The sequence below is a fragment of the Agrilus planipennis genome, unplaced genomic scaffold (genome assembly GCF_000699045.2).
Source record: "Agrilus planipennis isolate EAB-ADULT unplaced genomic scaffold, Apla_2.0 scaffold154, whole genome shotgun sequence".
NCBI classification, from domain to species: Eukaryota; Metazoa; Arthropoda; class Insecta; order Coleoptera; family Buprestidae; genus Agrilus; species Agrilus planipennis.
Window position 1 is genome coordinate 361,594 of NW_020439244.1, and position 12,454 is coordinate 374,047.

Genomic DNA, 12,454 nt, shown 5'->3' on the forward strand with positions numbered 1-12,454 from the left:
TTACATTGCTTTCTATTGAGAAATTGATAGCTTCATTGTGAATAATCGAAAGATTTGGAGTAAAAATTTTAATTAGCTATGAAATAATTATATGTCTTATGCAGTTCTACAGCTGAAAAATAAAATCGCCGAGATCTGACGGTCCATCTGGGTCGATAATCGAAGGCTACCAGGCTTCTTATTACAATAGGCACATGTAAATGTAAATAAATACATAAAGGATAAATGTTCGATAATTGAATAATGTCGATGTATTGCGCCTAATGTTAATCTTAGTTCGGTTGAGTTTTAACCTAATTATATTGCTTTCTACTGAAAAATGGATAACTTTAATGTAAAGAATCGGAAGATTTCAGTAAAATTTTTAATTAGCTGTGAAGTTATGAAGTTCCACAGCTGAAAAATAAAATCGCTGAGATCTGACGGTCGATCTGCGTCGATAATCGAAGGTTACCAGGCTTCTTATTACTCTAGGCCACATGTAAATGTAAATAAATACATAAAGGATAAATTTTCGATAATTGAATAATGTCGATGTATTGCTTTCTATTGAGAAATTGATAGCTGTAATGTGAAAAATCGAAAGATTTGACTAAAATTTTTAATTAGCTATGAAAGAATTATGCGTCTTATGCAGTTCCACTGCTCCTGGTGCGTTAAGGTATATATTTTTTCATAGCTGTTTAATGCCTTTTTCTTACCTATCGGGCAATCTCCTCTTCCTTTTGCCTCTCGTTTTACCATTGGCGATGTTGTACAGGAAGCAAGGCATATTATTGTCGATTCGTCTCAAGAAGACCGTGTTTCAATTTGAGCATTTCCCTTCTTGTCAGCGGACCGTACAGTGGCCTAACAGACAATTTCCACAGGCCACATCCGACAAGATAATAAACATCTGGTCGCAGACCTTTCAACGCCCAACAACACACACGGCTTGTTAATAATAATACAACAAAGTGAACACCAAACAGTAGTTCAATCACTGTGTGTAGAGCAACTTTGTATCATTGCCTTCTTTTGGTCACTCGATGCCGGGGCTTCGGTTGTCACAACATCCAATAACAGAGGAGAGAACGAGTTTCTCTCCAAGTACAAGCAATTAATGCACTAATGTAATGTTTATCTATGAACATATGCAGAGTTTCACTTTATACACACAATCAATCAGGAAGCCCAATGAGGAAGTAATAAAAGATGTTGATGTCGATTTATCGAGTTACCAAAAGTTGGAAAAAACAATTGAAATTTCGTCACCAGATTTTCTTTCCCAGAACCAAAAACTACCGTTAGTATATGTATGGCTTTTACGTTGATACGTTTTTCCATTTTCATCACGAACTGTTTTGTGAGTAGTTTTTGGCGAAAATAAATGGTCGATGGTGGTCAAACAAATCTTTATTTTCGCTAGCGTGCTCCACGGTTTCACTTGAACAATCGCGACGGTTTTGTAGAGCTAGTTCCTTGCTTGCACGATATTTCTTCGGAAAATAAATGGTTCCGATAGCCCGGAGCCGCTGTTAGAAAGATTTATCACCGATTTCACGCCTATTATTATTATTGCTACTTCAGAAACGGTGGACTACGTTTTCTTAACCGCGAAATCGCGAAAATTACATTATGAATGTAGGTATCTGACTATGAGACAGGTGCATTTTTTACGTAACTTTAAGTTTCGATTAAATTATTAATACGAGCGTAAGGTTTAAAATTATCTATTAGAATATGAGGAATGCACTAAATTTCCTTTAGACGAAGAAGGAGGTCGACGAACTTCTCCACAGGTTTCCAGAAAACAGAAATACGGTCATCTATTTACGATACGACTATAGCTTGTTTCTTCCATTCTCCATTTCTTTAACAAAAACCTGTCGTTATGTTTGTTGAAATGATCGCACCTGACTCGATCGTTTTTTATTTATTACTGTCCAGCAAATAAAAAAAAAGAAAAAAGAAAAACGAACGTCGCAAAACAAAAGTTTGACAACAGTACTCTCTACGAAGAAAAATTAACAGTTTGAACTGGAAGTTTGTGTTTCAAATTAACGAATAAACTTACGAAATATCAAACATAAAACAGTTTAGATTAGGGAATGACCGCGAAAGCCGTTGCTCCCAAAATAAATACGACAGAAATCCGTTTTATTTTGGGGGGTGGGGAGTTGCAGACGTTCGATTCTTTTAAGTGTCTGTCAAGCACCTGTTTCAGGTGAAAATTAATTCGTTTAGCTTTGGCAGCGTCCCGACGTTTACCACACAGACGTCGACGGCGCACGTCGTCGTCATAAGCGTCGTTGTGTACCTACACACAGACACACACGCATACACACTCTTCGGGTAATTAACGGGTTTAATTTCGTTCATTGCGCCCCTTTATTACCCGCTCTCGACGCGTAATTTATATCGAAATTGCGCTAATATTTTTATGTCGTCGAAAGTCTGGACGGAAATAGATAAGTCATTTATTAGGGGTAGAGACTTAGATGTCCATTTCGTGTTTCGTTAACGGCCTGGCCGAAACTCAGAATGAGTTCTTAACTTTTCCATAAAATAATTGTCTAATAGACGTTAAACGTAATGAAAATTCGCATAAACGTTGTTGTAAAACAATATAAACTGCTTGCCATATGTATAATCTTATTGTAATAATTTCGGTGGAGGCGCCGGACATCTACCAAATAAACAAATGAAATGAACAACATTCTCTTGTTTTTGTAAGCAGGTAATTCAATATTTTTATGTAGAAAAAAACAGGAGAACATCGTCCCAAAGATGAGAGGAAAACAAAATCGTTTCGAAAACAATCCGCTGTCTTCTGTTTGTCTGACGTAATTCATTATACGTACTGAGCTAATTTTTCGCTTAAAAATAATACAAAATTTAAATCTTTCACCTTGTTCCGTTTTATTCTTCAAATAACTATCGGAAACATCTCGGTGTTTAGATATACACGTAAGCACATAATACCTACATATAGATACAAATATACATGTATATGTATAAGTATCGTGTTTACCCTTGCAATTTTTAATGCCTCATTAAAACTTCCACTTCATTTAAGAAGCGAGGCAGTAGGATAGAACATTTTTGAGATGATTTGAATAATACTGCAGTTCCTACAGCTAAAGCACTAATAAACGTGAATTATAAAATATATCCGACTCATTATATGCCGCTCAAAATGGGCTAATTGTGAAAAAAAAAAAACGAATAAAAATTAAGTCGGAAAATGCTAAAGAATCGAAATGTAAACTTTGAAATTTATTATCTACTGGAAGCAAGTTATTTATTGGTTATAATAAAATCGCGTAATAAAAGTGAAAGATTACGGAATTTGTTACAGTTCGTCTGATCTATGTGGTGTTTGTTATATGCAGCACTTTCTAACAATATTTATAACATATATGTATGTATGGTTTTTAGAAGAGAAAGCATGTAGTACAATTTTTCCGCAATAATAAAACGTTTATGCGTTTTTATAGGTACATCAAGTTAAAGTAGATTCAATTAATCAATACTATTGATTTGCAAATATCTTCGTATCTCATGGTCATCTAAACAAAAATCGTCTCTACCATCTGCGACACAGATTGACTGACTACTTCAACATAAGTTTTTTACCAACGATTATAATTTATTCTTAAAATTACATAACCAACTTCATAAGATTAAAATTCATATACTTTTGATTTTCTTAATGTATGCACATATGCGATCAGTTGTAAATAAGTTCGAAAATAGATTGGAGAAAGTTTGATCATTAAATATCCATCTATGGTATCATTAAAACTTCTAAATGAACCGCGGTTTTCGGGATCTGGGTCACCATTTGAAACTGGGCCCATTGTATATAGAATGGAATGTTTATTTGGTTTTCGCGGATGGCCAGTTTGCCTCTTTCTCTATGTGGATACGTACGTACGAACACATATAATGAACCCAAAACAAACGCCACGCAGAATTTTAAACAAGTGCGTACAGTAAAGTAATTTGTATCTAGTTCAGATGTGAACACAAAGAATTTAAAAAAAAAGACGGTAGAGTAACTGTTTCTTTTTCGAGCATTTGAAACAAAAGAATTGCAACTGTTTTTGCGAGAACCTATTGGATAATTTGGATGCAAATTAATATAAAATGTTGTTATTATCTTTGGTTGTCCAATTTATGGGACCAAAATAACAATAACATTGGTAAAATGCATTTACGAATTAGACTTTTGAAGGATAATACCGAAAAGGATGAGAATTTTTTAACATGAAGAATGTTTTAAAATGCTTAGGAAAACATTAGAGCATCACTTCTTAGAGCCTCTAAGAGACTGCGAATTATTATTCTTATGTAGATATTACAGTAAAACAATTGAAGATTAGGTAAAAACTGTTTTATTTCTTTTTCAACTGTTTTTAAATAGGTACATGCATTGAGCTGTATTCCTTTATTTTATTTTTTGTTTTATTTTATTGACTCTAACATTGTTGTTTTGTTTTAACAGCAAGCGCTGCTGCTAGGCCCTAGACAGCAATATGTTTTGAAGGTGAATTCAGAGTTAGTGAAAGTATTCTTAAAATAGTGTGATGATAAAGAATTCGCTCGTTTTAAATTACGGCAAACTGACGATCCGCTTTTTATAATATAACAGCAACTTTAATAAATGATCTCAGTTTAACTCTTCTTGTATGAATGCTGAAGATTATTCAGTCATCTCCGAATGAGTTAATTATTTTTATAATTTACGTCTCAGTTCTTTACAGTATAAGGCAGAAAGAAAAGCAAATCATTTAATGCATCAACATTTTTGTATTTTGATACCTTGACATCTTCAGTATCTCATAATCATTCAATTTTTTTTAATTCATCATTTCGTGGACTAATGTTTTCTCTTCACAATATTTTCAACATATTTAGCATACATTTTTTTCGTTGAACCATTGAACCACATCGAGCCGTTCACACCCACATTATAAATGTACATGGGAACAATGGGTTTGATGGTAAGTGCGTCGTCTAATACCAATACTGTTACGGCTGAATACCGGAACAAGACGTGACGGTATTCAACCAAATGACGCAGCGATGGGTAATCAATTTTAAATGGATGTGGCGTACCCATCATGTTTCTTTTTTTTTTAATTCAAATAAAATGTACTACACAAAGACAGCTGTTTTAAATGACGAGTACCAGCAAGGCCCAATTTCAGACCCAAATAACTATACATAGTCTACAACTGTTACGGATAAGTATAAACGGACCGAATAAAAGAAACCACCAACGCATTGGTTTATGACCCTGATGAAAATTAAAGTCAGTCAGCTAACAGAACGTTAAAAAACAAAAGAAGAATCGAGCAAAAGTTTATCAATTGTTTACAGCAATTTAATTATTATTATCAACCAGGAATTACCTGCGGCTTCCCTTGTGTTGATGCTCTAAATAAGTGTCAAAGATCATCGATGACCACCTATTTTATCACATAATTGATCTTGATGTTGAATAATGGTCTCGTAACATCTATTTCGCTCACATCGAGTTTCATTAACCGTTTAATAACAGACTAATTTTAGTTGAGATGTTATTGTAGTTTAATAATACGAACAATATATATTTATATACCTATTCATAGAGTACTATGTATGTAGAAAGTTTTCCCGTTCCGAAACTTTATTAGATACACAAACCAAAGCTTAACTTTGAGTGTTCTGTTGAATTTCATCCTTGTACGTCTAGCATAGAATATGTACTTAAGAGGGGTCCTACATTGATAAAATTAAATCGCCAAAGCACAACATTAAGTATTAAGTTTGTTTGTTTGCTGAGCGGGATGCAACTAATCAATTAATTAGTTAATTAATGTAAAGTAAATCAATTAGGCGATGCTCTAGATTTTAATTATTTTATAAAGAGACGCAGTATAGGTACCTATCAGGTGGAAGATGAGAGATTTTAAATAAGCTTTTTTAGGGACTTTTAGAGCCCTGCAACGGATATTTTTATATGTAAAGTTGTTTTACTCATTTTTGAATGAAATGAATTGTGTAAAGTATTTTAAGGGCCTATATTAGCGTCGCCTGTCCGATAAACTGCATGATTACGTCTTCAATTTTCTAATTCCCGCTTCCCCCTTTACACCTGTTTCTGCTTCTTATCACTATATAGTATAAAACAAAGTCGCTTCCCGCTGTCTGTCCCTATGTATGCTTAGATCTTTAAATCTACGTAACGGATTTTGATGCGGTTTTTTTTAAAAGATAGAGTGATTCAAGAGGAAGGTTTATGTGTATAATACATGCATAATATAGTAGAGAAACACTGATAATTTTAGAGGTTTGTAATGTGATGTCGTAAATAAACACATCTTTTTGCGCTTACATTGCAAACGCTGGCTAAACCCTACGATATAGATCAAAATAATATACTACAGTATTGTACACCTTAAAAAGGTCTACAAAAAAGTCCGGGATGGTATATGTCTATCTCTTAGGGATAACCCACAATAACCATTTTTTACCCTTTACTTTTTACGAGAAATAATGGCTTATTTACGAAGCGATTTTAAGCAATACAGCATTAATCCTTATCCAATTAAGTACTTTTAAATACATTGTGCATTTAATATAGATCAATATGGCCCTTTACAGCATGTAATTTAAATGAATATTTTCGAAGATATTACAGACTTAAAATGCAGGGACATAGCGGTTGCGGCGGTACCGGCCGGGAGGCCGGTTTGTATTGTCTAATGACAAAAAAACTGTGAATGTTGTATATAAAGACATTCTGTAGTATATTTAGTATGTTCAGGGGGTATCTTTTGAAGATTTCCCCTTTTCGATAATAATCTAAACAAAACAAAAATATATTTAGTATCAGTATTGCACCCGTGCGAAGCTGGGGCGGATCACTGGTATAATATAGAACATTCGCGCCTATTACTGTCCACGTTTCGCATTGTACTACGTATGCTTCAACGTTAAACTACGTAATGTAGGTGAAGATGATTTGTTTTTGCTTGTTTCCGTCTTAATACAGGTTCAATAAGAGATTATCCGCTATAAACAACTCCGAGATTTCTGCAACCGGGATTTTCCCATGTTACCTGGGTACATATCCTGGAATTCTATTGCAGAATGGCGTTTTGTCGAGTAAGAAAAAGTATAAAACGCTGTTGTGCAGTAGAAGTATCTAAGTGATTTCGAAGCCAAATTGGGAAAGTTTTAATGCATCCATTAGCGACACTTGTTGAATTTACGACTGTTAGTTGAAGTTGAATGGTAAAAGACAGGAAGTTTGTCTCTGTTACATCGTAAATCGCTTGTGTCGTTAACATCGATCAAGAAACGGAGCTACGGCTTCTTGACTGCCGTTGATTATTCGATTTTGAATTCTGACTAGTGATTTGTAAACTTGCGAAAATGCAAGATCAAGGGCAGTACCAAGGCCGATCGAAGAAGATCAAGCCGAAACCAAGAGTACTAAGACCAAATACGCAAGATCAAACGAAAAATTATTACTTTGGGTGGATTTTATGAGTTAAACCATTTGAAGCAATTTTAATACCTATATATCTATTCTGTTCTTGGAACAATACATTCTTAGTATTTGAAATAAGCAAGACTTAGCATCTAGCAAGGAGAAGCTAGAGATAGCCTTAAATAAAATGGAAAATGTATGAAAATAAATAAGAGTAAAACAAAAATACTGGCATGCAAGGGAAGAAAAATTAGGATATGAGCGAATGTAAAGATAGGAGACGAAAAATTAGAATAGGTGGCTGATTTTAGGTATCTAGGAAGTCAAATAAGTCAGGACGGACGGAGTAGTAGGGATATAAAGCAGAGGATAGCATAGGGTGGAATCGTCTTCAATAAAAATAAGTTACTTCCATGCTCGCGAACGATTAATTTAGAAATTCGAAAAAGATTGTTAAAGGTGTATGTTTGAGGCGCGGTGTTGTACGGGTGCGAAACATGGACAGTGGGCGAGGCGGAAAAGAAAAGGTTAGAAGCGTTCGAAATGTGGTGTTATAGGCGGATGATGAGGACATCGTGGGTAGAAAAGGTTAGAAATGAAGAGGTATTGGAAAGAATAGGAGAACAGAGGACTTTATGGAAGTCAATAAAAAATAGGCGAGATAGGTTGGTAGGACACCTTCTCAGGCATGAAGGTCTAGTCAGAGACATATTAAAGACAGGAGTTAAGAGGAGTAGAGGTAGACCTAGATTAGATTACTATTTGCAAATAGTTAAGGATGTGGGTTGTTCTAGTTTTAGGGAATTGCGAAGATTAGCTCAGGATATATAGGAAAGAGTGGAGGTACGTGTCCAACCAGTCTTAGGACTGATGACCTTATGATGATGCTCATCACTATTTGTGACTCTTCCCGAGATATATTTAAGTGCAAGGATCAACACCAAGTTAAGATTACCTCCCTTACCCTTAATCTGATTTTTATATCTAATAATGCCACAATATCAAATAAAGTTTTACCTGTAGAACAAGTGTCGCATTTTACTGCTTTCTTCTGCTATAAAAGCGGCAGGTAATAAAAGTATAATTAATTCTGGACTCATTAAGTGGTGAATTGGATGGCGCTATCACCAATACGTAACAGATTCGCGTCGTGTTAAGTATGTTTCTCACGGAAACTTAAAGAAATGGCGCAAACAGTCTCAAAAATACTGAACAAATACTAATTAACTGTAGTCTATCTATTATTAGAGACAGTCGTAATTTATCATTAATAAACGTCTGGAAACTGTGACGAATTTATTACCTAATACATTGGCTGACGTGTGTAAGTAAGTAAGGTATTTTTGGTCTCTCTGCCAGCTGCTCGATTCATTTAATAATAAGTAGAAACCGTAGAAACCCTTAAAATGTCGCCGTAAATATATAAACCGGACCGAAAATTTGGTAATCTAAATCAAAGGTTGACAGCAGAAAGCGCTGTTTTCATATATCTAAACGGTCTCGGAACTCGAAATTTTTGGCTTGAATTTTGACAATAGAAATGCAGGCTGCACGTCATACTGCATCTGCAGGCTCGAAGCCAGAAAGCTTTTTAATAAAATTGTCACACGCCAGATCGTGTTTATATCCGTGAAAAATACAATACGTCGGAAGATTGAGAGATGTTGAAAATAATGAAAGTAATTTGAAATTTTACAGATGCAATCTGTCTCATCGCCGTTATTGTTTGATGAATCCCTTGTAGTCCAGAAAATATCTAGGTTTTTTTGATAATACAATAATATTATCATTACAAGGTCGTCAGTCCTAAGACTGGTTGGATACGTACCTTCACTCTTTCCTATCCTGAGCTAATCTTCGCATTTCCTTAAAACTAGAAAAACTAACATCCTTATCTATTTGCGAACAGTAATCCAATCTAGGTCTACCTCTACCCCTCCTAACTCCTGTTTCTGCCTCTAATATGTCTCTGATTAGACCTTCATGCCTGAGAAGGTGTCCTACCAACCTATCTCGCCTATTTTTTATTGACTTCCATAGAGTCCTCTGTTCTCCTATTCTTTCCAATACCTCTTCATTTCTAACCTTTTCTACCCACGATATCCTCATCATCCGCCTATAACACCACATTTCGAACGCTTCTAACCTTTTCTTTTCCGCCGCTCCCACTGTCCATGTTTCGCACCCGTACAACGCCGTGCTCCAAACATACACCTTTAACAACCTTTTTCGAATTTCTAAATTAACCGTTCGCGAGCATAGAAGTGACTTTTTTTTATTAAAGGCGACACGACCCTGCGGTATCCTCTGCTTTATATCCTTACTGCTCCTTCCATCTTCACTTATCTGACTTCCTAGATACCTAAAATCAGCCACTTCTTCTAATTTTTCGTCTCCTATCTTTACATTCGCTCTTACCCTACCTAATTTTTCTTCCCTCGCATACCAATATTTTTTTTCTAATATAACAATACGCAAGGTTTTAAAGCATGATCCATATACATAGCGATTAATAATTGTAGTATTTTATTTCTACAGCAGAAACTACAAAAATTATAAAAAATAATCCGTAAAAATTTGGAAAACCATAAAAACCAAATCTTTTCTGAAAATTCCTAACTACAACCTTGTACAACGTAGCAGTTATTAATATGTAAATTATTTAGACGAAAATTGGGTTCTGTCGGATGTAAAATGATAATTCAATTGTTCGTAACCTTTTTCAAGAGTTCACCCTTGCTCCAAACGTGGTCAGATTCTAACTTTTTTAAATGGATTTGAAAACTTTTTTAAATCCTTACCATGCTCTCACCGCAATTACTGAACTCTGATTTGAGTTTCACCCACACAATTTTTCCAATTTTCATCCAAGTAATTTACATATTCATGGCTAATAAGTACATCGTCGAGCATGGCAGATGACATACCTTCGAATTTGTAGAAATTAATGCGAATTTTCAACAAAGATGCATGTTTTGTAGGGTTTTTCTTGTTTCGACGAAAAAATCATCAGGTTAATCATGGGTTCTTTTCATGGATAAGATAAAATTGCTGTATTACAGTCAAAATAATTTTCTTCGCAATTTTCACCAGAAAAATTACACATACAACACATAATCTAACATCCCAAACTGAAAAACGCCCTTTTTTCACAAATATTGAGTTTCGTTTCTTATTTTTCTTCCTGTCACCCTTTATTCCATTTGTCAACGACTCTATATGTATATATAGTAGATGCAAATACAATACAATTTCGGCCAAGAATATTGCAACATTTGCCCCATTCGGCATGGCATAAAAATACTATAAATCGCGACGTTTTTGTATAATGGTATTCGGATGTCAACAATAAGAAACCAATTCCACGTTGAATGGCTATAGAAAACAGCTGCTCACATAAAAATATTGCAACAAAACAACTCCTAATCGTAAATAAATGACGGGCGAATACCACCCACGTATTGCTAATACAACAAATAATTGACGCTGACTCATAATAGGGATGTTTTCGACGCGTCGGAATTATAATTAATATTTCGTCGTGATTAGAATACATCTCGTTACATCTTACAACATTAATCATAATCACGAGCAGGTAGTACAACTGCAAACGCATCGAAGCCGTGTTTTGTTAATTAACTGCACTTCAACTGTTTTTTGTTTACAGATGATTTTGTTAACGATTTAATTTTGTTTTCAAGGCATACTACACATGTACGTATGCCGATATTATGTAACAACACACAAACATACGTATCTCCAATGCGAGGAATTCGAAATATTTCTGGTCAAGAAAAACCACATTATTGGCGTTATCATATGGTGAAAGGAATTGGTTACCTTCTCAACCATAATAATATAAACATTACTCAAGAGAGAAATTTACAAAATTATACGTGTTATTAGATGGTATTGATTAGTTTGTTTTTCTACACGATAAAAGAAGGTGGAATACACAGATAAACATAGAGCACAACAAAATTAAATTTTACTAGGCGTTAATTCAATAAAAACAACATACGATGCCCACACAAATTATATTTCCTAATTCTTGTGGGAGTTTTAACTCAATGACTTTGCTTCCTTTTAAGTAAAAGCTTAATTTCTGCGTGAGCTGTAATTTTAGTATTCGCCAAATGGACTACTATTGGGTGTAAGAATCTAGGCTAATAAAATTATGTTGTTTTCATGTGTTTGTTTGATATGAAGAAAAAACCTTCATTTATTTGCTCGCATTTGTCTATCAAAAACACTCTTTTGTTAAAAAACGAAATCGGAGAAAACAAAGTTATCTATTCATTGTCTTAGGTAGATTTGGAAAATGGCTAGTAAACATCAAAATATGTTCGACCAACTGAATCTTCCATGCGCCTTCATGGGCTGTATGCCTCAATAGAGCATATAAAACCTTAAAATTTTAAAGTTCAAGGAAATTCAGAACTTTCAGTATCGCATTTTGACATTGAAGCACGAAATACAAACAAAACAACGGAAAAATTTGACTGTCTATAAAAACACGATTTGTTTATTTTACAAAATTCCTGGTACATTGGGATAAATACAGGATACACCCTCTAATGGAAGAAAATATACTCCATTTAACCATTCTTGTGGTATATGCCAATATACCATATTTATGTTTGCATTTTGCGTGCGAATTGTTTTGTAATGGATTTTAAAAAGTAATAATAAAATTCATAAATCGTTAAGGCTTGAGACAATTCTATTATGTCTGCCAATCAAGAAAAAAGAGAGTTGCGACCGGGGAAAGTACATTGTGCACGGCGATTTCGATTTCAAACATGATTAAACTAATAATTTACAAGGAAAGATTAAGGTGCATCTCAATTGCGCCCTCTCTTCACGCATAAAAACAATCGCCTTACTTTATATTAAGCTGTAATGATAATTGAAAGTACTTTTTTCAACAATGTACTACTCTGAACCATTATAAATGATGTTTTAATGAATGTACAGATGATGTCGCAG